The 26799-nt window shown below is 39.6% G+C and overlaps 1 protein-coding gene across 1 annotated transcript in view; it reads right to left on the reverse strand.

The window, feature by feature from the left end:
• The window catches only part of LOC114648165 (differentially expressed in FDCP 6 homolog), a 133574-nt gene that overhangs the window by 51030 nt on the left and 55745 nt on the right, over nt 1-26799 (reverse strand). The gene's annotated exons all lie outside the window — the stretch shown is intronic.

Below are 26799 nucleotides of genomic sequence, written 5' to 3' on the forward strand. Positions count from 1 at the left end.
TGTATCGTTCTACAAATTCCCCTATGAAGAGCTTCATCTTAATTTTCTTTCCATTTTTCCTGGTGAGGGTCATGACAACAACATGCCGAACAGGGCTGACTGCAACTTCCTATCCTCTGCAATTTTCTTCAAGTCTTCCTGGGGACTGGCCAGATTCTCCCAGGATAATCAAGAGATATAATCATTCTAGTGCATCTTGGATTTGCCCCATCAGGCTTTTCCTAGTGGACTGTACCTTGTACACCTAAAATTAGAGGCATCTAGTGGCATCCAAACTACATGCCCAAACCATCTCAACTGACTGGTTCCAATGCAGAGAGGTAGTGGTTCTACTCCAAGATCCTCATGACCAATGAATCCAGCAACACTACAAAGGAACCCCATTTGGGTCACTTGTACTTGCAATCATATTCTTTCAGTCACTAGCCAGAGCTCATGACCATGAGTGAGTATGGTATGCAGACCAGTAAATCAACAGTTTAAATTTCATTTGTCACTCTCAACATCACGTCTACCTTTACTCATTAATAAGACCTCAAGGTACTTAAAGTCCTCCACTTGGAGCATCTGTTCAACACCTTACCTGCAGAAAACAAGTCACTCTTTTCTGGAGAGAACCATGACCCTAGATTTAGAAGTACCGTATTAAATCTCATCCCATCTGCAAATGGCAAAGATTCGACTCCTCAGCTGTATTTTTATATCCCGTGCATGAAGATCGTGAAAAGGAGAGGACACTAGACGAGGCACATTGAACAGTCTCTACTTAATACCAACTGTGCTAACACAACTCTTGTTCCACATTTACAGGGAAAAATTAGTACACACCAGCAGGCTTTGGGCAACATCGACAAAATATCATGGGGTGCATGGTTATGAACTTTTTCAAGTCCATAAAGCAAATGTAGAAAGAATTATCAAACAACCATTACCCCTTAAGTATCTGTGGAAGGAAAAAAACAGTTGATCCACTGTTCTATAGATAGGATGAAACCTACATTGCTCCTCATGAACTTGATGATTAACTACTGGACATATTCTTCATTCCAATACCTCAGCATGGGCTTTCCCAGGAAGGCTGAGGAGTGACATCCCTCGGTAACTGGAACATCCTTATAAAAAAATAGGCACTGCCACCGCAGTCTGCTAGTCCCCTGGCACTGTCCCCACCTTTCATGCAAAAATGAAGAGACATGCTCAGAGCTTTGCTTCTAGTAGGGTTACTCATAGCAAGTTTGTCTAAAGGAAGAGGTAAGACAAAAAAGAATCCTTAATTTGACCCTCACAAATGTTTTAATAAAGTCTAAGTGAATTGGGTTTGGAATGGGATACTGAGAACAGCTTTTTGAGAACATTTGGTAAGTCAGGTAGCACAAATAGTTTGGCTGAGCACAGTTCAGAAAAGCCGTGTTGAGCTGCCCACAAGACAAAGGGTGAAAGTCAGGTGTTATACCAGTCAGGTGATGGGCAAGAGTGGTATGAACACAGGTATGTTAGACCTTAAGAAGAACAGTTTAAAAAATACATTTCCTTTATAATTAGTTTGTCTCTATGTTCTCAAACTCAGTTCAGCTTAGAGCTGTGAAGGGCTATACTCCGGACATGGTACCAGTCTGCTGCCAGGCCTACTCTTTCTTACACTTAAGAAAACTTAACCTAAAACATGTTGAGATATGGAAGGAAAAACGGAGAACACAGGGAAAGACAGGAAGCCAAGCGCAAACTCTACCATGACAATGACCAGATGCATGATTTGAACTCACAAAACTGGATTCGTAATGGATAACCATAAAGCACCACACCATTTTGCTACTTTTATTTATTTATTTAAACCTTATTTTATTTATGAACCAGTAAACCCCCGATTCTCTAAAGAATCGCAAATCCAAGAATGGCAATTACTTTCTGTTCCCTCCGATCTTTGTAGGGATGAAAAATCATGGAGGGTGGGAGCATCCTGGGAAAGTTTTCATGTAATTAAATAAATATATTTGTACTAAAGCTGTTTCTTTTTGGAGCCGTGACTCCTTTGGTTCTGGTGTTTCAGAAGCGCGTTGTAGACGCCTTCGTTCATTGTTTTTATCCATGCAGTCTCGTTTTTGTTTTTCTATGGGTGTGTTGTTAGCTAGAAGTCGTTTGCTTTTACGAATCATAATTGAACTTACTTTTAACACTGAATTACCTTAATGTGATTCAAATAAGCCACACTGACAGCTGCCACACTGAGTGCTGGCACAGTGGATTAGAGCACACTGACTGCTGGCACTGTGTAGTGGAGTACTGCTGGCACTGTTGAGGCACACTGACTGTTGGCACTGTGTAGTGGAGTAGCTGCTGGCACTTTGGTGCGGAGAACACTGACTGCTGGCAGTGTGGAGTGGAGCACTGGTGGCACTGTGGAGTGGAGTACTGCTGGCACTGTGGAGTGGAGAACACTGACTGCTGGCATTGTCAGTAGTCACCACTACCTCAAGTTTAAATACATAGACATATATAGATAGACGGCGCATTCACTGTGTTTCCCAGTCGACACAATACGTCAGAGCGTCAGCCTTATTGCGAGTGGCAAAAGTGCCATTTAAACTAATGCAGGTAGACGTGGAAACCGGGTTTTCTGATGAAAAAACAATAACGTTTAAAACAGTATCGTTTACATACAACAGATTTTGGCGAATCGTTTAAATGCAATTATTTATACCCATTTATACCCTAATAATGGCAATTTTTAAATAATTATAATTATTATTATTAAATAATTCTTCCCATATAAGTAACATTTCGGGGACTGCCTTCTTTTATCTTCGAAACATTTCTAGACTTCGTCCTGTTCTTACGCAACACAGTACTGAAGTATTGGTTAATGCTCGAGTCAACTCACGTATACAGTTAGGTCCATAAATATTTGGACAGAAACAACTTTTTTCTAATTTTGGTTCTGTACATTACCACAATGAATTTTAAATGAAACAACTCAGATGCAGTTGAAGTGCAGACTTTCAGCTTTAATTCAGTGGGGATTACAAAGCGATTGCATAAAAATATGAGGCAACTAAAGCATTTTTTTAACACAATCCCTTTATTTCAGGGGCTCAAAAGTAATTGGACAATTGACTCAAAGGCTATTTCATGGGCAGGTGTGGGCAAGTCTGTCGTTATGTCATTATCAATTAAGCAGATAAAAGGCCTGGAGTTGATTTGAGGTGTGGTGCTTGCATGTGGAAGATTTTGCTATGAACAGACAACATGCGGTCAAAGGAGCTCTCCATGCAGGTGAAAGAAGCCATCCTTAAGCTGCGAAAACAGAAAAAACCCATCCGAGAAATTGCTACAATATTATGAGTGGCAAAATCTACAGTTTGGTACATCCTGAGAAAGAAAGCAAACACTGGTGAACTCAGCAACGCAAAAAGACCTGGACATCCATGGAAGACAACAGTGGTGAATGATCGAAGAATCATTTCCATGGTGAAGAGAAACCCCTTCACAACAGCCAACCAAGTGAACAACACTCTCCAGGGGGTAGACGTATCGATATCCAAGTCTACCATAAAGAGAAGACTGCATGAAAGTAAATACAGAGGGTGCACTGCAAGGTGCAAACCACTCATAAGCCTCAAGAATAGAAAGGCTAGATTGGACTTTGCTAAAGAACATCTAAAAAAGCCAGCACAGTCCTGGAAAAACATTCTTTGGACAAATGAAACAAAGATCAACCTCTACCAGAATGATGGCAAGAAAAAAGTATGGAGAAGGCATGGAACAGCTCATTATCCAAAGCATACCACATCATCTATAAAACACGGTGGAGGCTGTGTGATGGCTTGGGCATGCATGGCTGCCAGTGGCACTGGGACACTAGTGTTTATTGATGATGTGACACAGGACAGAAGCAGCCGAACGAATTCTGAGGTGTTCAGAGACATACTGTCTGCTCAAATCCAGCTAAATGCAGTCAAATTGATTGGGCGGCGTTTCATGATACAGATGGACAATGACCCAAAACATACAGCCAAAGCAACCCAGGAGTTTATTAAAGCAAAGAAGTGGAAAATTCTTGAATGGCCAAGTCAGTCACCTGATCTTAACCCAATTGAGCATGCATTTCACTTGTTGAAGACACCTTTTATTGGCTAACTAGAAAGATTACAATATGCAAGCTTTCGAGGCAACTCAGGCCCCTTCTTCAGGCAAGATGTAATCAGGCCTGAAGAAGGGGCCTGAGTTGCCTCGAAAGCTTGCATATTGTAATCTTTCTAGTTAGCCAATAAAAGGTGTCATTTTGCTTGGCTTTTCTCTACATTCATAATGGCTAACACGGTACAGCACCCTAGTACTACTTGTTGAAGACTAAACTTCAGACAGAAAGGCCCACAAACAAACAGCAACTGAAAGCCGCTGCAGTAAAGACCTGGCAGAGGATTAAAAAGGAGGAAACCCAGCATCTGGTGATGTCCATGAGTTCAAAACTTCAGGCTGTCATTGCCAGCAAAGGGTTTTCAACCAAGTATTAGAAATGAACATTTTATTTCCAGTTATTTGATTTGCCCAATTACTTTTGAGCTCCTGAAATGAAGGGATTGTGTTAAAAAATGCTTTAGTTGCCTCACATTTTTATGCAGTTGTTTTGTTCAACCCACTGAATTAAAGCTGAAAGTCTGCACTTCAACTGCATCGGAGTTGTTTCATTTAAAATTCATTGTGGTGATGTACAGAACCAAAATTAGAAAAAAGCTGTCTCTGTCCAAATATTTATGGACCTAACTGTAGATTACTGTAATGCTATTCTATCTGGCATCCCACAAAACCTTATCCATCGCTTACAACTTCTTCAAAATTCTGCTGCCAGGATAATAACCTGCTGTTCTAAATCCACTGAGCATATTACACCGATTCTCTCTCAACTTCACTGGCTCCCTGTTAACTACAGAATACAATACTAAATACCACTCTTAACATTTAAAGCTCTCCACCTCACTGATCTCCTACAGATTTAAACTACGTCTCGCTCACTCAGATCCTGTAATTTGAGAGTATTCAGTCTGGCAATATGGTGCAGCCTTAGTTTGTGGAAGACAGACACAACTAAAGACATAAGCATAAAATGAAGGTTGTCAATTTCAAACTGTGTTTCCTCAATGTGCTCCTTGAGAAAAAACATCATCAGGTTTCACAAATGTTAACAGCTAACAACAATCTACATAGGTAGTGACTAAATACGTTTAGCCAAAATGTTGTTTGGAGGCTCACTTGAGCACATAAATGCATAGCTTTGCTAGATTAGCCTGGTTTAGCTAAAGATTATAAAACGGGATTTTCTAATGGCCAAATATAACCAAAACAATTGTTCAGCCTTACCTATGAAATGTAATCCCCCGGGATCTGGTTTGGAGCGTACAGCGGTGTGTACAATCCCAAGCAGCACATTATTCATTACTTCACTCCACAGCAGTGCCACTCACAATATGGTGGCGACGTTGACGTACGATTCTGCTGGTCATGAGGCGTCTAGTTATTCTATGTCTATGTTTAAATATGTCACCATGGCAACTTGTTGGCATGCACGCTTTACCTCAAGGTTAGTTTACAGGTTGTGTTGTTAGGGCGCCACCTACTGAGTCTGGGAAGCCGCTGGGTTTGACTCTGGGGCGCTTCGGTGCAGTGCGCATGCGCTTCGGTGCATCTGGCCTCTGGCATCCGTGCATATATACAACCTTCGTTTAGTAATACAGATGACTGCATTGTCTGATATTTGGTAATTCTATTAACAATCCATGTTTTATTACCTGGTTTCATGTATTGTCTAATTATTTACTTATTTAGTGTTCATGTATGATTGTACTACATAATTTCATCACAAATATATTTTTATTTATTTATTAATATTTATTTGCAGTTTACTTCACTCTTAAATTTTATGTCACCAGCACGGTGTTTTAGTCATTTACAGTATGAATGTATTATTTCAATACTTACTTTTGTCCTATTATATCCTTTGGCTAATCTACATTTTATGGTGTTCTATTAACTCTATTTTTATTATTTGTTTATTTTGCATTTATACTTTTTGGCACTGGGATGGCATGGTGGCATAGTGTTTATAGCACTGCTGCTCCATAGCTAGAGACCTGGGTTGAATTTCTAGTCCAGTCTCTGTCTATGTAAAATTTGCATAGCTTTTTTCCCCCAGGCATCTCTGTGATTCCATATCTTGGGTGCAGATAATCCCAGGATGAAGTTCAAAGTTGCCTCATAGTCTCTTGTGTCCAGAGTATCATTAAAAATTACCAAACACCCAGCTATGAAGAGGAAACAAAAGTGGCCAGCGTCTGGACAGAGAAAAAGACAAATAAAGAGAGGCCAGAGGTAGGAAATGGAGTGTTTAGGTGTGATTCCCTACTTATGGCTAAGCCTCAAAATCACTTTTAGGGTGGTCTTCCATTTACTTCAGGGACAACCATGACATTTCTGGTTTCCCTGCAATCTGCACATATTCTTTATCCTTATTCTTTGGCCTCCAAGACAACTTCTCATTGACCTACACTATTAGAGGGACATCACAGTCCAATACACTCCTTTCTAGGACCATGTGGCCCGCAATTCCTGCTCACTGCTGGTTCAGCTACCACTGAACAATCTAGCAAGCAACCCTGGCCATTTTTCTCTCCTACTTGTGCTGGTATTCATGCCTAAAACCCTCCTAGGTTGCAAAACACATCAGCTATACAAGGTCTACATCTCCTCACTGACACTTGCAGGACCTAAGCCTACATCTTATGAACCTCTACCAGCTTGAGTACCCCCAGTTAATACACAGAAAACTGCACGGAATTCAATTAAAAGAAACTATTAGATTAAGTAAAACATAAATGGAAATTTCCTACTGCTGAAACTCAATTTTAAAGTAAGAGATAAAACGCTTAAAAGATGCTCCTTTAACATTAAAATTGAAGTATTATTGTGCGCAAGAAGAGATCTGCATGAGGGAGCGTTCTCTTGCTGTGAAACGCTTTTTTTGAGTTGCACTGTGCTGCTGGGTATGATGTGTCATATTGAACAATTATACAATGACATATGTTAGGTGGTAAATGGTGGGAATAGTACAAAGTTTTTAGTTTCTAGTTGGCTAAAGAAATGTTATATATAGGCTTTTGACTGATGAGAGGTTGTAGTTTTCATAATGTTTACAATTAATAGTTGACAACAGAATCTCAATTAGTATATTCAACTATTTTTGAAAGACAGGCAAGAAGAGAAGCCACTATTCTCTGGAACTCGCCACAAATAACCACCTAGAGCATATAAAAACTCTAGGCCTGTCTCACAGGAAAAGGGCATAGTTAGGACAGTGCCATATAAGATGGGAAAATTCTATTTTATAGTTAAAGAAATTTATTTCGTTATAGTAGGCCCAAAATCTACATCATGGACCGAGTTTATAGCAACAGTGGAATTTAATACAAAGGCACATCAGTCATATAAATCCCAGGGGATACAACAAGCCACATTACTATCACCAAACAGCTCATCTTTTATTACAGAGTGTTGGTCACATCTTGCATTGCTACTTTGACATTCTGTATATGCAAAAACCACAACGGTCTGTAAATGTCAGAACATGTCGGGCATGTGCATCCACCTCCACTGAACAATGTGTCTGTGTGCTCCTACTTTCTTGCACTAACTAACCTTCCACCTCAAAAGGAAGGAAATATAAAAATAATTAATAACTAAATAAATCAATGGCTTATTTTTCTGATTCAATTCCCACAGTCCCAAGATGGTCTAAAGGAAATGCTGTTAGAAAGTGGACACAGTCCGGCAACTCTGGCTTTGCTCACCAAAAACCTCCTGCAGAGTAATGGTTTGACAATGGCTGTGTGCCATCTCTCTTTTGTGCTGGTCGTTTTTTTAAGCTTAAAATCTCACCACAAAAAAGCAGAACACGTTTCAAAGGTACAAAGTACAATATTCCAGAAAATTAACATAATCAACACTTAACCCTCCACCCCAACAAATTCAGAGAGCTAAATATGTAAACCAAAAACTTTTAGGTTCTCCGACATTACCTGTCAGTTAGCTTTCTGATGTGTGCTCCGCAGGCGAAGGCACAGGAAACCACCAACGCTTCACCTCAGGAGTGCAAGAGAGATGCAGCTTGTGTTAGTGAGACATTATGCCGAGTTTCTATTAATGTGAGGACATGTTTGACACAAATACTCTCTTAAACACCTGCAACAGCAAGCTGGTTGGAAACTCCTCATTGTTGTGTAATCATTCTTGTGACAGTTTATCAATCATTTCAAAGAAAATGAAATACAGCTTTTTACATAATTGTTTATCTATTGCAGGATTTTTGGTAAGGAACCAAATTGTGAATAAAGGAGAGCCAATGGGTATTCTCTATATTTACAGGGGTACAGTTGTATACATTTTATACCCTGTGTTATATGAACAGTGGAATGGAGACTCTTATACGCTTAACAACCCTTACTGCCATTACTGAGATACCTTCATTAAATATGTGCAGAAATTAAGAAGAAATGCCCCTTTGTAAAGATGCGGGCAGGACTCTAGAGACAATGTCAGCCATTTTTCTGGGAAAACCTAGCTACAGTATATCTATACTAATAAAAGGCAAAGCCCTCACTCACTGACTCACTCATCACTAATTCTCCAACTTCCCGTGTAGGTAGAAGGCTGAAATTGGGCAGGCTCATTCCTTACAGCTTACTTACAAAAGATAAGCAGGTTTCATTTTGAAATTCTATGCGTAACGGTCATAACTGAATCCTACTTATGTACATAGCCTGCAGCTCAGTCGCTGTGTGAGGCAGAGTTGTGTCCTGCGTCCCCCGGCCTCCCACGTAGTTGGCTGCCTGCCTATTTTACACGTTTGGAGAACCGCCAATGCCTCTTAAACATCTTAGACTCACAGGTGACGATTTGAGTAGTGGACACTTTGATGTTTAGGAATGTTTTAACTCTCAAAAGCTGGATACGAAGTTATCGATGAAACCAGTTGTATGCTTACAACGCTTGACAGATGCCGAATGTCACTTCAACACAACAAGTCCTGCAAATACTAACGTAATTGAAACAAACCATGAAACTCAAACCGATTATGACAGCAGCAATCCAAGCTGTGAGAAAACAGTAAAAAGGAGGCATGTCAGACGTCGTGGTACATTTTCTGATGCAGCTAGACGGAAAAACTTTGTGACGCTGCCGCCAAATACTCACAGGCAAATCCACAAGTTCATAGAGACGCTGTCGCTAAATACTTGCAGGCAAATCCACAAGTTAATAGAGACGCTGCCGCTAAATATTCGCACGCAAATCCACAAGTTAATAGAGCTTCTGTTTCTAGGTACGATCCCAATAATAAAAAGCGGCTCATACGAAAACAACAGGTTTGACTCAAAAAAGCCGACTGTGGATTTGCGTACAGCCACCGAAACATTGTAACGGCACGAGACTTCAGGTCACGTGTCTGCAAAAGAACCTAATTGAGGCAACTATTTTTACTGGCATTGGCTCAGGGGAGAGAGTTTTTATTCCTCACATCCCCGTTATACCCTCTGATCTCCCATTTCAATTCAAACGCCTCCAATTTCCAGTCAGGCTCTGCTTCGCAATGACAATTAATAAGTCTCAGGGACAAACCCTACAAAAGGTTGGCATTGATTTGAGGCAAAATTGCTTTTCACATGGTCAACTGTACGTTGCATGCTGAAGTGTAAGCTCAGCGCACAGCTTGGTCATATTACAACCGGAGGGCCGAACTGACAACGTGGTATACAAAGAGATCCTTAACAAATAATGATTTGTATATTTTCACTCAGTTTAAAAATGTTTACTTTTCTTCATAATAACAATTTTAAGGCAGTACTTCGCCGCTGCGAAGCGCGGGTATTTTGCTAGTACCAAATAAATGAGATAGCCTGAATAATTTTATAAACTCACTGAACTAGTAATCTTTCTCTCACTCTCGTCAATACCTGCTCACATGTTAGCTTGTGTCTAAGTGCATGTAAAATGTTAGTGGAAAGCAATAATGTTAGATGTAATACGCAATGGGAGATTTAAAACATTTGAGAAACACTTATGAGCCGTTGCAGATTCTTCACAGTCCACATCTAAACAGCCTTTAAGAAGGTTACTGGGATGTTAGATTACATAGAATGAAGGATTCAGTAAAAATCAAGAATCAATCAAGGTTATCCTTAAGCAATACAATGCACTAGTGAGACCTCATCTGGAATATCGTGTGCAGTTCTGGTCTCCATATTACAAACAAATACAGCAGCACTACATAAAGTCCAAAGAATAGCAACTAGGCCAAGACTATGAATTATTGGTTATGAGAAAAGATTGAATCTTTTCAGTTTAAGGAAACATTAAGAGGAGACATGCTCTTTAAGGGGAAATTTCACATAAATGTTAGATTTGTTTTTTCTTCACTGAGAGAATCAAATATCTGTGGAATAAATGACCAGGTTACAGTGATAGACAGTTGTATTATGGGGACCTTTAAAACTCAACTGGATCGTATTTTGCAAGTTAGGTGATTGGAGATTGATAAGCTAAGTTGAGCTGAATGGACTGTCCTCATCAGAATTGTTCTTATATATTAGAACATACAGCTTATACACTTTTATGTTTTTCCTGTTGAGTTTTTACATTCAGGAAATAGATTGTAAGTCATTTTGGGACCACATTTGTGGAGATGGATGCATGTGTGTATGTGGGCATTTGACATACTCATACTTTTATACAAGAATGAGTGTGGGAACTCCAGTGGTTGTGCAAGAAAATGTTCTTGTAATGGTTTATATAAAAAGCTACATAACATGAATGTGTATGAACTTTGTCTTGTAATACTATTTGTAGCTGTGGATTGGTGTTTATTGTTAAATTACCTTAATTAAGTATACATTACATACTTAAATGCAGAAATTTAATTGTCCTTATTCAGAAATTTGAAGTAATTTAAAAGGGTGCATTACTCACTGAAAAGTTTATGTTGGGGGAATTTTTTGTGTTTATGGTTTGCCACAAATGCATTTATGATATTTTGCACATGTGAGCTGTAGAGGACCACTCATGTTTCTTGCGTGCCTCCACATTTGCATTTTGTATTAACATCAAGTTCATCATCCTCCAAGGCAAGAATGACAACCATGGAAAACTATTTCTAATTTTATCATTTTTAATTTTACACTTTTTTGTTACCCTTAAAACTCTATCGATATATTATATATATATATATATATATATATATACAGTGGAACCTCGAGATACGATCACCTCTGTATACGAGAAATTCAAAATACGAGGAAAGTATGAGCGAAAAATTCAGATCTAAATACGAGCATTGGCTCGCGTAACGAGCCACGAGCCAGGCTGTGGGTATAGCTCGCGGCTTAGCGAGGGGGCGTGGTAGCAGTTGCGAGCCGCGATCTGCGGTGTCTGCGTTTCTCACTTAAGTGCACAGGTGGGAAACTGCCCACATCCATGATTGTTCCTGTGGCTGATGGGCTGCAGCTATATAGAGAAGCGCGAGCCGGTTAAGGGGGAGAAGAAGTAAAAGAAAAGAGAGAGAGAGAGCGCGCGAAGGCAGGCAGGCAGGCGGTGCGGGAGAGCGAGCGAGCGAGTGCAGGCTCACGTGTAGCAGAACAGTGAGCTGAACAGGCGAGCCAAACAGCTGAAGCAGGACGGTGCAGAGAAGGTCAGCTGCATTAAGAGTGTCTCGCCTGTTGCAGAGCCCGCAGGTGAGACGCTAACAGAGAAGAAGCACCGGGGATTGTCATCTGTTTTTTAAAGACTGCATCCTTTTGACGTTTTAACCTCGTGTTAAAGGATTGTTATTCTTGTGTATTTTAAACCTCCACTTCACAACTGTTTTAAGGATTATTTATTTAAAGATTTATTGAATGCTCTACTGCACTTTGGACACCTGTTTTGATTCTTTTAATAATCAGTTATATTATTTACCAGTGTTATTTATTAAAGGTAGACTACAGTATATATAATTTATCAGTGTTATTTGTTAGGAAAATTGATTTTTATGTTAATATATTTGGGGTGCGGAACGGATTAACTGGATTTCCATTATTTTCAATGGGGAAGTTTGTTCTAGATACGAGAAATTCGCTATACAAGCTCAGTGCTGGAACGAATTAAACTCGTATATAGAGGTTCCACTATATATATATATATATATGTCCAAGTGTCTGTTGATGGCATTTTCATCTGATAGCCAAGACTCGGCCAACTCTCTGGCGCTTTTTGTACTGGCCTTAAATTTTACTTTCACGTTGTCCCAGTTGAATGTGTGTCCTGTCGATTTAGTATGTGCATATATCAAAGATAGTGCGTCCTTTCTTCTGACAGCGTTGCGATGTTCCTGTACACGTGTTGAAATTCTTTTTGACGTTTGTTCTATGTATACAGCTGAGCAAGAATTGCATGGAATACTATAAACTGCGTTTCGTGTTTCGGCTGTCGATTTCTTGTTTTTAGCATTAAACAGGACCATGCGCAGATTGTTGGTGGGTTTATGTGCTATTTTGATGCCCCACTTGGTCAGGGTGCGTGCCGTGCCTTCTGACACATTATGGTGGTATGGGAGTGAATGCCAGGTGGTGTGGGGGTTCTGATGTACGTCGCTTGTATGCTGATTCCTTTGGCGCCTGCTGTGTAGACTCCGATTAATGAATGAATATATATATATATACACACACATATACATAGACACACACACTCTGCTAAAAAAATCAAAGGAACAGTTTTTAATCCGAGTATAGCATCAAGTCATTGAAACTTCTGATCTGGTCAGTCAAGAAGTAGAGGGGGTTGTTAATCAGCTTCAGCTGCTTTGGTGTTAATGAAATTAACAACAGGTGCACTAGAGAGGCAACACTGAGACGACCCCCAAAACAGAAATGGTTTAACAGGTGGAGGCCACTGACATTTTTCCCTCCTCATCTTTTCTGACTGTTTTTTCACTAGTTTTGCATTTGGCTATGGTCAGTGTCCTCCTGGTAGCATGAGGCGACACCTGGACCCTACAGAGGTTGCCCAGGTAGTCCAACTTCTCCAGGATGGCACATCAATACGTGCCATTGCCAGAAGTTTTGCTGTGTTTCTCAGCTCAGTCTCAAGGGCATGGAGGAGATTCCAGGAGACAGGCAGTTACTCTAGGAAAGCTGGATAGGGCCATAGGAGGTCCTTAACCCATCAGCAGGACTGGTATCTGCTCCTTTGGGCAAGGAGGAACAGGATGAGCACTGCCAGAGCCCTACAAAACGACCTCCAGCAGGCCACTGGTGTGAATGTCTCTGACCAAACAATCAGAAAAAGACATCAGGAGGGTGGCCTGAAGGCCCAACATCCTCTAGTGGGCACTGTGCTCACCGTGGAGCTTGATTGGCAATGGCCATAGAATACCAGAATTGGCAGGTCCACCACTGGCACCCTGTACTTTTCACAGATGAGAGCAGGTTCATTCTGGGTACATGTGACAAACGTGAAAGGGTCTGGAGAAGCCGTGGAGAATGTTATGCTGCCTGTAACATCGTTCTGCATGACCAGTTTGGTGGTGGGTCAGTGATGGTCAGGGGAGGCATATCCATGGAGGGACACAAAGACCTCTACAGGCTAGACAACAGCACCTTGACTGCCATTAGGTATCTGGATGAAATCCTTGGACCCATTGTCAGACCCTATGCTGGTGCAGTGGGTCCCGGGTTCCTCCTGGTGCACGACAATGCCCAGCCTCATGTGGTGAGAGTATGCATGCAGTTCCTGGAGGATGAAGGAACTGATACTACTGACTGGCCCCCACGCTCGCCTGACCTAAATCCAATAGAACACCTCTGGGACATTATGTTTCAGTCCATCTGACACCACCAGGTTGCACCTCAGACTGTCCAGGAGCTCAGTGATGCCCTGGTCCAGATCTGGGAGGAAATCCTCCAAGACACCATCCGTTGTCTCATTAGAAGCATGCCCCGACGTTGTCAGGCATACATACAAGCACGTGGGGGCCATACAAACTACTGAGTATGATTTTGAGTTGCTGCAATGAAATTTCACAAAATGGACCAGCCTGCCGCATCATTTTTTCACTTTGACTTTCAGGGTGTCTTTGAATTCAGCCCTATGTAGGTTGATAATTTTCATTTTCATCAAATGATGTGGCATCCTTCCAGTCCATATCGGCATAGATATCCAGCATGATTTTTTTTCCCTATTGAGATGTGATGTTTTTTCAAAGTGTTCCTTTCATTTGTTTGAGCACTTTATTTTATATATATATATATATATATATATATATATATATATATATTAGTCATACATGTGAGTCGGAGAGCACCTTCTGCATTCATCAGAGGTATGTCATACCACCACAGGACGAGAAGGGGCCATGTTGCTCACCATGTAGTCTCCCTTTCCCTCCAGAGCTCCAAGAAGACATCCCATGAGGGCAATTGACTCCACCCTTCCCAGCTGGAGCATTATACAAATTGAGCTCCCAGACAGAAAGTGCATCTATCTCAACTCTGAGCTGACCAAAGGATGGAGCTCTGTCCTGAACAGGACACTCACCAAAAATATGGATAAAGCCTGCCTTCCAAGGCTGTTTTCTTTGCATTTAATACATTCTATTTTGATCATGCCATTGTGCACTGTTTTTTTCATTTTGTTAATTAAACGGGACAACCCAGGAAGAGTACTAATATTTTGAATCTCTATGCTGTCTTTCCTTATAAAAAGTATTCATCACCTTGGAGGTTTTATTTACATTTATTATTTTACATTGCTTAACATTTTATTTTTCTATAATAAAAATAAATATAGCATTGAAGCACATTGAATTTAATTTGGCTTTTTTGACATATTTGTAATTAATTTAGAGATCACTTTTTAGAGATCTATTTTTACTTTGACAAAATAAAACCACCGTGATTCAATGTTGTATAACAATAAAATGTGAAAACTTCCAAGGGGGTGAAAATATATAGGTTGCTTTTGTTTGTCAGTGAGTGGTTGAAGTGTTGGCCCCTGCTGTTTACAAAAGGCATTATTTTGACACAAAAAACTGGGGTAGTACAGTGGGAGTATATTTATGTCCACACATGTGCTTCTGAAGGTTCAATTTTGAAAACATGTGAGAGCTGGTGAGCATTCATTTGTTGCTGTTTGGATTTATGTATCTGTGTAAATACGTTTTTGTTTATGTAGTCTCAAAATTTACCTCATTTTTAAATGCAAAAAAAAAAGCCAGGATATCAAGGAAACCATAAGTGAAATTCAGGAGAATGCTCTGAGTATCTCCTCTAGAGGGTCCTAGAAATCAATGGGAATCTGACTTATTGAAGTCAACAGCAAGAACTGAAATTCCACCCCTTCCAATTAGTTGACCAAGGGGCAGTTTAAATGGGGACAGGAATCAAGAAGGTCAGTTCACTTCTGGAGATCATTGATGAAGACAACTCCACCTAGGTGTGGCCAAAGGTGTACCACTGAATCTTCAGGATGGTCCCTACACTAAAAACTAAGGAGGAGGCTTTCACAGAGCCTGAGCTTAAAGAGGAATAAAGACAGAAATTCAAAGAATTAGGTAAATTAGGACTTTGAATGAAATATTTTACATTTATTGCCGTGTTCGTGTTACCAGAAATTCACTACTGAAGGAGTTTGTGTTTTGGTTGGTTGAGCCCTCCATAGGAATCAGAATATATGTGACATGTATAGGTATGCTCATGTGACAGTGGCTGTATATGTTATCTTCATGAGTGAATGCATTTACTGTATGTTACTTAGTTTGTGGTACATACATAAGCTGTGCACACACCTATAAACTTTATTTCAGGTGTGTGACATGTGCCCATGTGTCACACTCTTTCATTTACACATTTGCATGTACAGATGAACGAGTGTGGATGTGCATTTTCAAGCTGGATTACAGAGTTGCAGGAATATAAATTAAGGTACTGTACAAGAGACAAGTAAGAATGGCACATATTTACATGCATGTTTGTGTAAGTCTTAATTTGCGGGTGTGTGTATGTATTTGTGCCTAATCATTTATCAACTTATAACATGTATATGGGTATATATATTGTAAGTAGAAGCATCCGTTTATGCAGAACATTTATGTCTGTGTGTTCATGGGAGAACATATCCTCATATTTATGGAAATTGAAAATGTTTGATAACTGCAAGCTATTTTTACTTACATGTATCATTCTTCCACAAATGAAGCACATTAAAAATACAGAAGTTTCACCTGCTGACAAAGCCAAAGTTTTTTTTCTAAAGAAAATGAGTCATTGAGTCCTGAGGGGAGGAAGTAGGAAGCAACAGAGAGAGCACATTACTTCTGTTTCTTTCCCTTCAAAGCTTTTCTCTTGAATCCACTCTAATTTCAAACATCATTGACATAGTTCTCGTTCCATTGCTTCTTTATTTTCACTGAATAAGTATAATCAAAACAATAAGTTTCATTCAGTTTCATATGTTCACATTTCCCATGATCATGAATTCCATCTTGTCAAAAACCTGCTGTTTCACTACAGTACATCAGCTGTCAAGGAATCTTCTGTTATAGAGTGTTTCTGTCTCAAAAGACAGCCTGTGATTCTTTGTGATTAAGTTTGCTAAGTGGATGATTCCAGTTTTCTGGATACCTACAAAGGAGCTCTCAAGTCAAGAAGAAATAGTCTATAATGGATACCAAAGCAAGGCCACTGTCTATCATTTTTAGCGTAATGTGCCTTCCAATACAGAGTGCAAGAGCCATTCTTTAATTCAGGAGCAACAAATCATTTTGCTTCTGTCATTTGACAAGCCAAATAGTGTAGCATCCTTTTAATCTAAACCAAGTGCATTTCACAGCTTTGTAACTTGATCACAGATCTATTGGGTTTTCATTCTGTGACTAGCTTGTGAGCCTGTTTCATTAGCAGCCGCCCACAAACAAATTAATCATATAAATCACGAAGGGTCCAATGCACTAGAGCAATCCCCCTCATGGGGATTTTCAATCTGAAACTCAATCTTCAACTAAAGTGACAGGCATTTGAATTTCTAGATTAATTAGTTAAAAGGAGTTTGACATTCTGTCAAACACAAAACAATATGCACATGTTGGGAGTTTTTTTTTTATTACTTTGCTGCAAGGTGTGGAATCATAATGTTAAACTCCATATTTAATATCCTATATTTACTTGACAATCTACTTCTCTCTTCTGAGCCTCAACATAGTAAAAAACTCTCCACTACACTCAGCACATCTCTTCACAAATTCAGTCCCTTCCTTCTTTCATTCTTTATACAAATGACAACAGCCACCTCTATGTCACTAGCTATGCGACTAAATGTCTCATTCAGGCTCTCGTTTGGTGTCTCTTGTTGTCTTCCTGTTACACCCAGCAGTTGAGCTACTAGTAGTGCTGGCTATCTGACTTGTCCAACTCCTCCAGAATGCTGATGACTGCTTGATTATCAGTAATTTGTTCACTTGATGCAATTGCATTTCACAGCTTTATGCTCTTCATTGGTTTTCCATTACTGTTAGGATTCAGTTCAAAGTACTTAGTTTGATTGACGTGTATCTAAATGGCTCCTGTCTAACTCTAGCCTCTCATCTTTCCACATGTTCTTCCACAATGCCTCCATTCTGCTTGAGCTTATATATGTGTCAAATGTGGCTCTTTTTACTATGCTAACTCCTTCTACCGTCTTTTTCCGAAAATAAGACACTGTCTTACTTTCTTTTTTGGTCCAAAATACGCACTAGGGCTTATTTTCGGGGGAGGACAAAAATAAAAGTATTTTTATATATTTTTATTTAATATTTATTTATTTTACACAGAATACAGAAATTAAAATTGATTCAATTACAGTCATGTCATCTTCTTCTGGAACATCGTCATAAATCAAGATTTACACCCCTGGAGTCTTCCACAATTCCCTTTTTGTACTCGACGGAATAGCTCTTTCGTTTTGTACTCATTTTAACTGCAGTTAAAAATTATTCACTTTATAAAAAATAAAATTACGTATGAGGAAATAATCAGACTTACAAGACTGAAATGAACAAACACTGTATCTGCACTGTCGCTCAATGTAGACTGCTGCCTTAACGAACAATTATTTATAGTGTGCGCCAACGACGCGTTCCGTCGCATTCCGCATATGCATGCCCCCCTCCCCACCTCATTCGACTATACTCTGCGATACGCGCGACGCAGTACAACACAGCAGAGCAGAGCGGACACAATATTTATGTATTCAAGCTGCCTTATGTTGTATTTTTAAGATAAATTCCAAGAATTAATTTGAAACGAACTGTAGAGGTAAACAATGAATTTCTCGGAATATTTTATTTCAAACATTTCTCTGAAATACGAGTATTAGGGAAGCTAAACATACTTAATAAATCAACAGCATTTTTTAACAAATTCTTTTTTTCACATTATTTTAACTAGGGCTTATTTTCGGGGGAGGGCTTATATTACAAAAAGTTCCGAAAATCTCGATAGGGCTTATTTTCGGGGGATGTCTTAATTTCGGAAAAAGACGGTATACCATGAATGCTAAATTCTTCTTTCACTACCTTGCTACTGCTTTTTTCTACCACTAGGTTTATTTAAACCTCTTCCGACTCTGCCTGTAATCTCTAGTGGCCCACATAAAGTCCACACCTCTGTCTTCTACTGTAGTCCTTCTGTTAACTGACGTATAACATTTGCAGTGTTTTGCTACATTGGCTGCTAACATTTTAGAATTTTGCCAAAAAAATAATTTATTATATATACTATGATTTTTGCAAGTTATCTTGGCTAAGGATCTATAATATCTATAGAGAACACAAAGTATTTTGATATACAGATTCATAATATAACAGTTATCATTATAATATGTAGTATTATAATATAATATTTCTATGAACTAAATTAAAATGCACAAATAGTAACTTTTATAAAGTAATACAGGCAAAACCGTGATGAAGGTTGAACACTGATTGCACAATTATAAAAATACAATTTTATAAAAAACACAAACTGGTTTATCTAAAATATTGGCAATAAGATTACAGTAACTAAGAAATACAAACTATATACACAGTCATATGAAAAGTTTTGGGAACCCCTCTTAATTCTTTGGATTTTTGTTTCTCATTGGCTGAGCTTTCAAAGCAACTTCCTTTTAATATATGACATGCCTTATGGAAACAGTAGTATTTGAGCAGTGACATAAGTTTATTGGATTAACAGAAAATATGCAATATGCATCATAACAAAACTAGACAGGTGCATAAATTTGGGCACCCCAACAGAGCTATTACATCAATACTTAGTTGAGCGTCCTTTTGCAAATGTAACAGCCTCTAGACGCCTCCTATAGCCTTTGATTAGTGTCTGGATTCTAGATGGAGGTATGTTTGACCATTTTTCAATACAAAATCTCTCCAGTTCAGTTAAATTTGATGGATGCATGGACAACCTGCTTCAAATCATCCCATAGATTTTCGAAGATATTCAAGTCACGGGACTGTGACGGCCATTCCAGAACATTGAACTTCTCCCTCTGCATGAATGCCATTTTAGATTTCAAACTGTGTTTTGGGTCATTGTCTTGTTGGAATATCCAACCCCTGTGTAACTTCAACTTTGTGACTGATGCTTGAACATTATCTTGAAGAATTTGTTGATATTGGGTTGAATTCATCCGACCCTTGACTTTAACAAGAGCCCCAGTCCCTGAACTAGCCACACAGCCCCACAGCATGATGGAACCTCCACCAAATTTGACAGTAGGTAGCAGGTGTTTTTCTTGGAATGTGGTGTTCTTTTTCCGTCATGCAAAGCACTTTTTGTTATGACCGAATAACTCAATTTTTGTCTTATCAGTCCAAAGCACTTTGTTCCAAAATGAGTCTGGCTGGTCTAAATGTGCATTTGCATACAACAAGCAACTCTGTTTGTGGTGTGAGTGCAGAAAGGGCTTCTTTCTCATCATCCTGCCATACAGATGTTTTTTGTGCAAATTACGCTGAATTGTAGAACGTTGTAGAAGTACACCATCTGCAGATAGATGTTCTTACAGGTCTTTGGAGGTGATCTGTGAGTTGTCTGTAACCATTCTCACAATCGTGCACATATGCCGCTCCTGTATTTTTCTTGCCCTGCCAGACCTGGGTTTAACAGCTACTGTGCCTGTGGCCTTTGTGAAGAAAAATAAACACTTTGTTTTACATGTGCCTCCGTGTCAATCTGTGTCGGGTCGGGTGCAATATAACGCCTTTGCTTACACTGGCATAGCCAGCAGGATTCGTCTTTTGGGCCGGGACCTGTATCAAAAATTGTGTAAGGACCCGGCGCAGCAGTGCGAGTTACACATGCAGCACAGCCACGCAGAAGGTGTGACCCTGAGACAGTGCACTGAAGCGTGCACATGCGGCAGGGAGCTGAAGGATAACCACCTTAGAAGCCCAAAGGACGCTGTGCTGATGGGGAAGAGAAGGTCCGGGCACACTCAAAGGTTGGCCGCCCAATGCCGCCAAGCTGGCTGGCACCACAGGTTGCAGCAAGAAGTAGGTGACGGGCCCTGGGGATGGGCCACTTTCGGGTGCCCAATAAAGGGAGCCAGCGATCACCACTCAGCAGCCAGAATTGGGAGGAAGAGGACGAGGTTGCCGGGGAGGAGTGGTGGAGGAAGAGAGAGTGCTTCGTGTTACTTGAATACTGTGTTTGGGACTGTGTTGTGGCTGGAGGGATTACAGGGAAGACATGCCCTCCAGCTGAAGAAAAATAAACACTATTTGTTTTACACGTGCCTCCGTGTCAATCTGTGTTAGGTCAGGCGCAATATAGTGCCTTTGCTTACACCTTCCATTTCCCGATTATATTCCTTACAGTTGAAACAGACAGTTTAAACCTCTGAGATAGCTTTTGTAGGCGTCCCCTAAACCGTGATACTGAACAATCTTTGTTTTCAGATCTTTTGAGAATTGCTTTGAGGATCCCATGCTGTCACACTTCAGAGGAGAGTCAAAGGGAAGCACAATTTGCAGTTGACCACCTTAAATACCTTTTCTCATGATTGGACACACCTGTCTATGACGTTCAAGGCTTAGCGAGCTAATCCAACCAATTTGGTGATGCAAGTCATCAATATTGAGCAGTTACATGCATTTAAATCAGCAAAATTACAAGGGGACCCAAATTTTTGCACAGCCAGTTTTTCACATTTGATTTAATTTCATACAACTAAATGCTGCGTCACTAAAAATCTTTGTTTTCGGAAAACACCCCAGTACTCAGATGTTCCTAGGAAATGAAAGACATACCACTGTTATCTTTTTTTGTTGAAAATAAATTATTATGCAGGCTGAGGTTTCCCAAACTTTTTCATATGACTGTATTTGCACTTTTAGAATCCCTTGCCATACTGTACACTAGAAACATGCACTACTCAAAAATGAACAGATGCTGGAGTAAGTTAAAGTGCAACACTGTAGCCTTTATAGGTAGGTCTGAGTCAATCCTCATTCTCTTCCATTAGCATATACTGTATATTGAATGAACTGAATTTTGTGCTTAGAAATGCAAATCTTTGGGATGAACTAAAATTAGCTACAAAAATTATACTAAGAATCCTTCAACTGTGAGCTGATGGACCTTAATCTATAAAAGCTCTAAAACAAGAATTCCAAAAAAAAAAAAAAAAACCTAAAAGGTAGGTGTAACCACTGTAGCATATAGAAGACCACAGTTCAATCTACCAATAGAAAGTGGATGAAAGGTTTGATTTTTGAGTAATCCCAGGTCCTCCTTGCATGGATTTTGCATGTTCTCATTATATCCATATAGGTTTCCTCTGGGTCCTCCTGTTTCATCCCACAGTCCAAAGACATGCTAGTTAGATGGATTGACAATGTTACCAAAATATATGTAGTATTAGACGATGCTACCAAAACATATGTAGCATTAGGCTATAACAAGTTTCTAAACAGATTAATACTTTACAATGTTACTATAAGCCATCGGAATTGCAGATTATAAAACAGCTTTATCTGATAATACACCTAACTGGCATTTTTAATTCTGTAAATAAAAAGCTGTCAATATTGTTCATCTTCATTGTTTTCATTTTTATGTATAGCATCATTCATTTTTAGCATGACTCCTTATAAAGCAGTTTAAACAAACAGCACCAAAGACACATATGTCTGCTGCGGCTCCATTGTAATGTACAGAAAGGGACAGATAAAACAACTGTTATCGGAATGATGTAACATACAGATGCGTGGCAAGAGAGTCTCAGGAAGATTTTCAATAGAGATCAATATGTAAAAACTAACTTCTTCTGTGAGACATTATTGCCCATAAAGATGCCTATATGTTTCAGTGTGAAATTAACCTAATTGTAAAGACCAGGCTGGTTAAGTGATATGCTTGTTCGTTTAAATTGCACTTGCATCACATCATGTCATTAGATCAAGTTAAGTTACAAGTGTGAAATGTGTACTGTATGTCCAAATCTGAGACATTGATTAAAGTGGACTGAGAGAGAAAAAAAAATCCCACTTGGCCATAATAATGCACCTCGGTTATATTCAGATGTTAAATCTAGAAAAAAGAGATGCAAACAGTAATCTGTTTGTTATTTTTGATTGAGCATCTATCTGTGAATCACTGCTTCCGTGGCGCAACAGTATCAGTCACTGACTGGGAATTAGAAGGTCATGAGTTCGATCCTGCACAACTCCCATTAAGGGCGGCACGGTGGCGCAGTGGTAGCGCTGCTGCCTCGCAGTTAGGAGACCCGGGTTCGCTTCCCGGGTCCACCCTGCGTGGAGTTTGCATGTTCTCCCCGTGTCGGCGTGGGTTTCCTCCGGGCGCTCCGGTTTCCTCCCACAGTCCAAAGACATGCAGGTTAGGTGGATTGGTGATTCTAAATTGGCCCTAGTGTGTGCTTGGTGTGTGGGTGTGTTTATGTGTGTCCTGTGGTGGGTTGGCACCCTGCCCGGGATTGGTTCCCTGCCTTGTGCCCTGTGTTGGCTGGGATTGGCTCCAGCAGACCCCCGTGACCCTGTGTTCGGATTCAGCGGGTTGGAAAATGGATGGATGGATGGATCTATCTGTGAAGGAGAGGCTATTTTGCTGGCCCCCTTCATCAATTTCACATTTACTCTTCTAGTCTCTCATTCCACTGCACAGGCCTTGTCCCACTTTTCACCTAACTCATCAAAGGTCTCCATGTTCACTCACTCACTTATCCATTCATTCAGCATTACATTCTCTTCCTTCCTCAGTTTTACATTCATTCACTCACTGGCTTGCTTTGTCCTGCACAATCTCTTTCAGTTTTGCACTGTTTTCCTTTCACTAGTCCCTTCATGACCTGCCCATTCTCTCACACTCTCCCAGTGATTTCCAGTTGGATACTTCATTTACATAATGACAGTGCACTTCTGTGGCCACCAGTCATGTGGTACGACATCCTCATCAACTCACTCTGTCAAAATCAGATGTCTTTTAAGTTCTAAAGACTGGCTTGTGTGTAGGCAAGAGCTAATAACCAATGAGTGCTCGGCCAGAAGAACAATGCATTTAGTTCAACACACAATTCAACAGTAAAGAAGGTAATTGCACATTTTGGACTGTGCAAACATCTGGTTGATGTTTTGTGTTTGTTGAAGCATGAAAGAATGGAAAGAGAAAGTGCCGAGATTGCTGCTAAAATCATCATACCTGAAAAACATTTGTACAGGTACTGGTGCTATCAGGCAGCAAGTTAGTTAAGGATTAGAATATAATTTGCAATACATTGGAAATTTAAAACAATGCTGAAAAGTCGTGAGCCAGTTGTGTAATCTGTCCTCATCTGCGATTCTAAGTCATGAAATCAGACACACTCGAGGCAACAAGATCCATCAACTGCAGTTGTTAAGTTTGACAAGTTAGACATTGTGTAATGTGTCACTAGTCTTACTGTTCTATTCACTTGTTTGACCAGTGTTGCCTTACCAGTTACTAGTAGTAGTGGTTTATTTATATAGCACCCTTCACAGACAAAAGGTCAAAGAGCGCTGATCGACAAATACAGTACAAATACAACAGTTAAAACAAAACATAAATAAAACCAATACAATAATAATGGACAGGCACGGACCTATAAAACTCAAAGATTTTTACATTAATGATGTTGGCAACAGGTCAGTAGGACATGATGAAGGTTTCATCTTCCTGAGCAAGTCAGAAAGATCAGAAAGTGAAACTTCTGAGAACACAAAAGACTCAGAACATGAGTGAGTGAGACCACTAGGTAAGACAGCTGGAATAATATTAGCCCAAACAACATTAACCTTGCCAATAAAAAATGTAAGAAAATTATTACAGTCACTATCAGAAAAAACCTGAGTAATAGATTGAGATGGAGAAATAATACTGTGAACAGTATCAAAGAGCACTTTGGGATTACGCTTGCGAGTCTGAATAAGATCAGAAAAAAGAAAAAATGAGCACTTAATCCTAACTTATGTATCACTTCCTCCCTCCGTTTTTCCCTGCCTACTTGCTCAATAGTTTCCCTACTCACTCAGTCTTGCAATCCATCACTCATAAACTGAATCACTGACCCTTATACTCACTTGCTCTCTCTCTTGCACTTGCCAAATCCTGCACCACTTGCCTTGCACTTACTTACTTACTTATTTGAAAATATATGTGCTTGTTTACTCACTGCTTTTATGTACTCTTTCTATACTCAATCTCTTTCAGTCACTGACCTCGCATCCATTTATTCACTTACTCATTAATATCCTTCCCTATATCTTGCCCGGCCACCTCTTCTTTGATCAACAACTCACTCACTTAATACACTCACACTTCTACTCAATGATTATGCCTAACCTCACTCACTCATTCACTTGTACACTTGCTTGCTCATTCACTTCATTATTACCTTGTTTTCTTTCTACCTTATTCTTTCGCTTATGTGCTTTTTGCACTCTCATACACTTTTTCTTTTTGCTTTGTTCCGGTATTGGTAATTCCTTTGCTTACAATATATCCATAATCAGAATTAATCGTTGGCCCTCTATTCACTCAATCACTTGCAACGGCACTTAGACTAAGTCCGCACTAAGTTTTCATTAAAAATGGCATTTTTAAGTGAAATCAATCTCCATCCACATGAGCATTTACACATAATTTATGAAAGTATCTCCTTCCATGCTAAAACAACTGAAAACACATATGAAGTAGATGATCATGTATAATGGGCATGCACGCATCAGAGGAAAAATCTTTGAAGGGATCATAATGTTGTTGGCAATGGGATTTATCATATAAATTTAGTGGGCGATAAATTATTTGCCTTTTGCACATTTATACAGCATTTAAACTGTATGAAACACAATTTACATGCATAGAGGTAAGCAACACAACAAGCGCCATGAAAAGCAACTCTTGTCTGTCCACTATGTTAGAATATCTTTTTCTTCTGTGAAGGATGACCAATCAGGGAATGAGATGTTGTAATGAGCAGAGAAGGGACATGTAATAAGGACAAACAATTCACAGTGCAATTAGAATCTGTGTTTTTGAAAGTCTACATGTCCACCCATCCATGTTGTAGTGTCGACCCATTGTTTTCAGAAATATATAGTTCTGGATTTTTCAAAAGTCTCCATTTTCATGGGTTAAAATGCCAGGTTAGTGTGGACAGAAGGTGAAAACAGAGACAAATGTCTGTGTTTTTAAATATGAACAAAGTAGTGTGGACACTACTCTTGACTTATCTTACTGTCTTAGTCTCACATCAGCTCACTCATTTACAGTATATGCAAATATACATGTTTACTCCCTCGATCTACTGGTCCATTACATTTTCATTCACTACATCTTACACTTATTTGATCTTTTCACTTACTTTCTAGTATCTCCTCCTCACTGTTGCACTCTTAGTGGTGCCCTCATTACTCAGACTTTTTATTAACTGAGGCCTTTACTCAGTTACTTACCTCAGCCTCACTCCTATTATGTAACTCCTTCTTTTGCACACTGTCTGGCTGTCAGTCATGCAATCTTTGTGTTTTTTTGTAATTGAAAAATGCCTAGATTATGTTCTATGTGTTTTTTGGGTGATCCCCAAGGGGTGGGGCCACCTGCCAATCACTGCCCTCCACCCTATATATTAGAGTGCCTTCCATAGTTAATAGCAGTTCATTTTGAACGTGCTAGGGAGTGGAGTGTTTCTTGTGATTACCTGTGCTTTCTGATTTTGTTCTTGCTTTTTTTGTGATTTCTGGATTCTAGAACCTGTGCTCTGTTTTTGACTATACATTTGATTTCTATATTGGTACTTTGTTTGCTGTAGATTACCTTGCCTTCTCGGGCAGATTCTTTTGGTGCTTTTAGGAGCTTCTTGGATTATTGAGCCTTTGTTTAAAGGGCAACATTGAAAGAGTTTTTGGGACTTCTGTGCTTTTGGGACTCCTGCGGCATGACAAGCTTACTTTTGCTGTACAATCCTCTTTCACTGACTCTTTTTCTCATTTTTCTCTCAGTTGTCCAATGCTGAATTGAATCATTAATTTACTGACTTCCTCACTTTTGCCCTCTCTGTTGTGGATTCCAAGTTCTGCACTTACACACCCACTTCCTCATATGAGCTTTTATTTTCCAAAAACAGCTCAATTGGCACTGTAGTAGGTATTGTGTTGCCAATGCATTAATACTATAATAATAATGACTGCAGAGATAAAAATATTTATTTCAG

The sequence above is a fragment of the Erpetoichthys calabaricus genome, chromosome 3 (genome assembly GCF_900747795.2).
Source record: "Erpetoichthys calabaricus chromosome 3, fErpCal1.3, whole genome shotgun sequence".
NCBI classification, from domain to species: domain Eukaryota; kingdom Metazoa; phylum Chordata; class Cladistia; order Polypteriformes; family Polypteridae; genus Erpetoichthys; species Erpetoichthys calabaricus.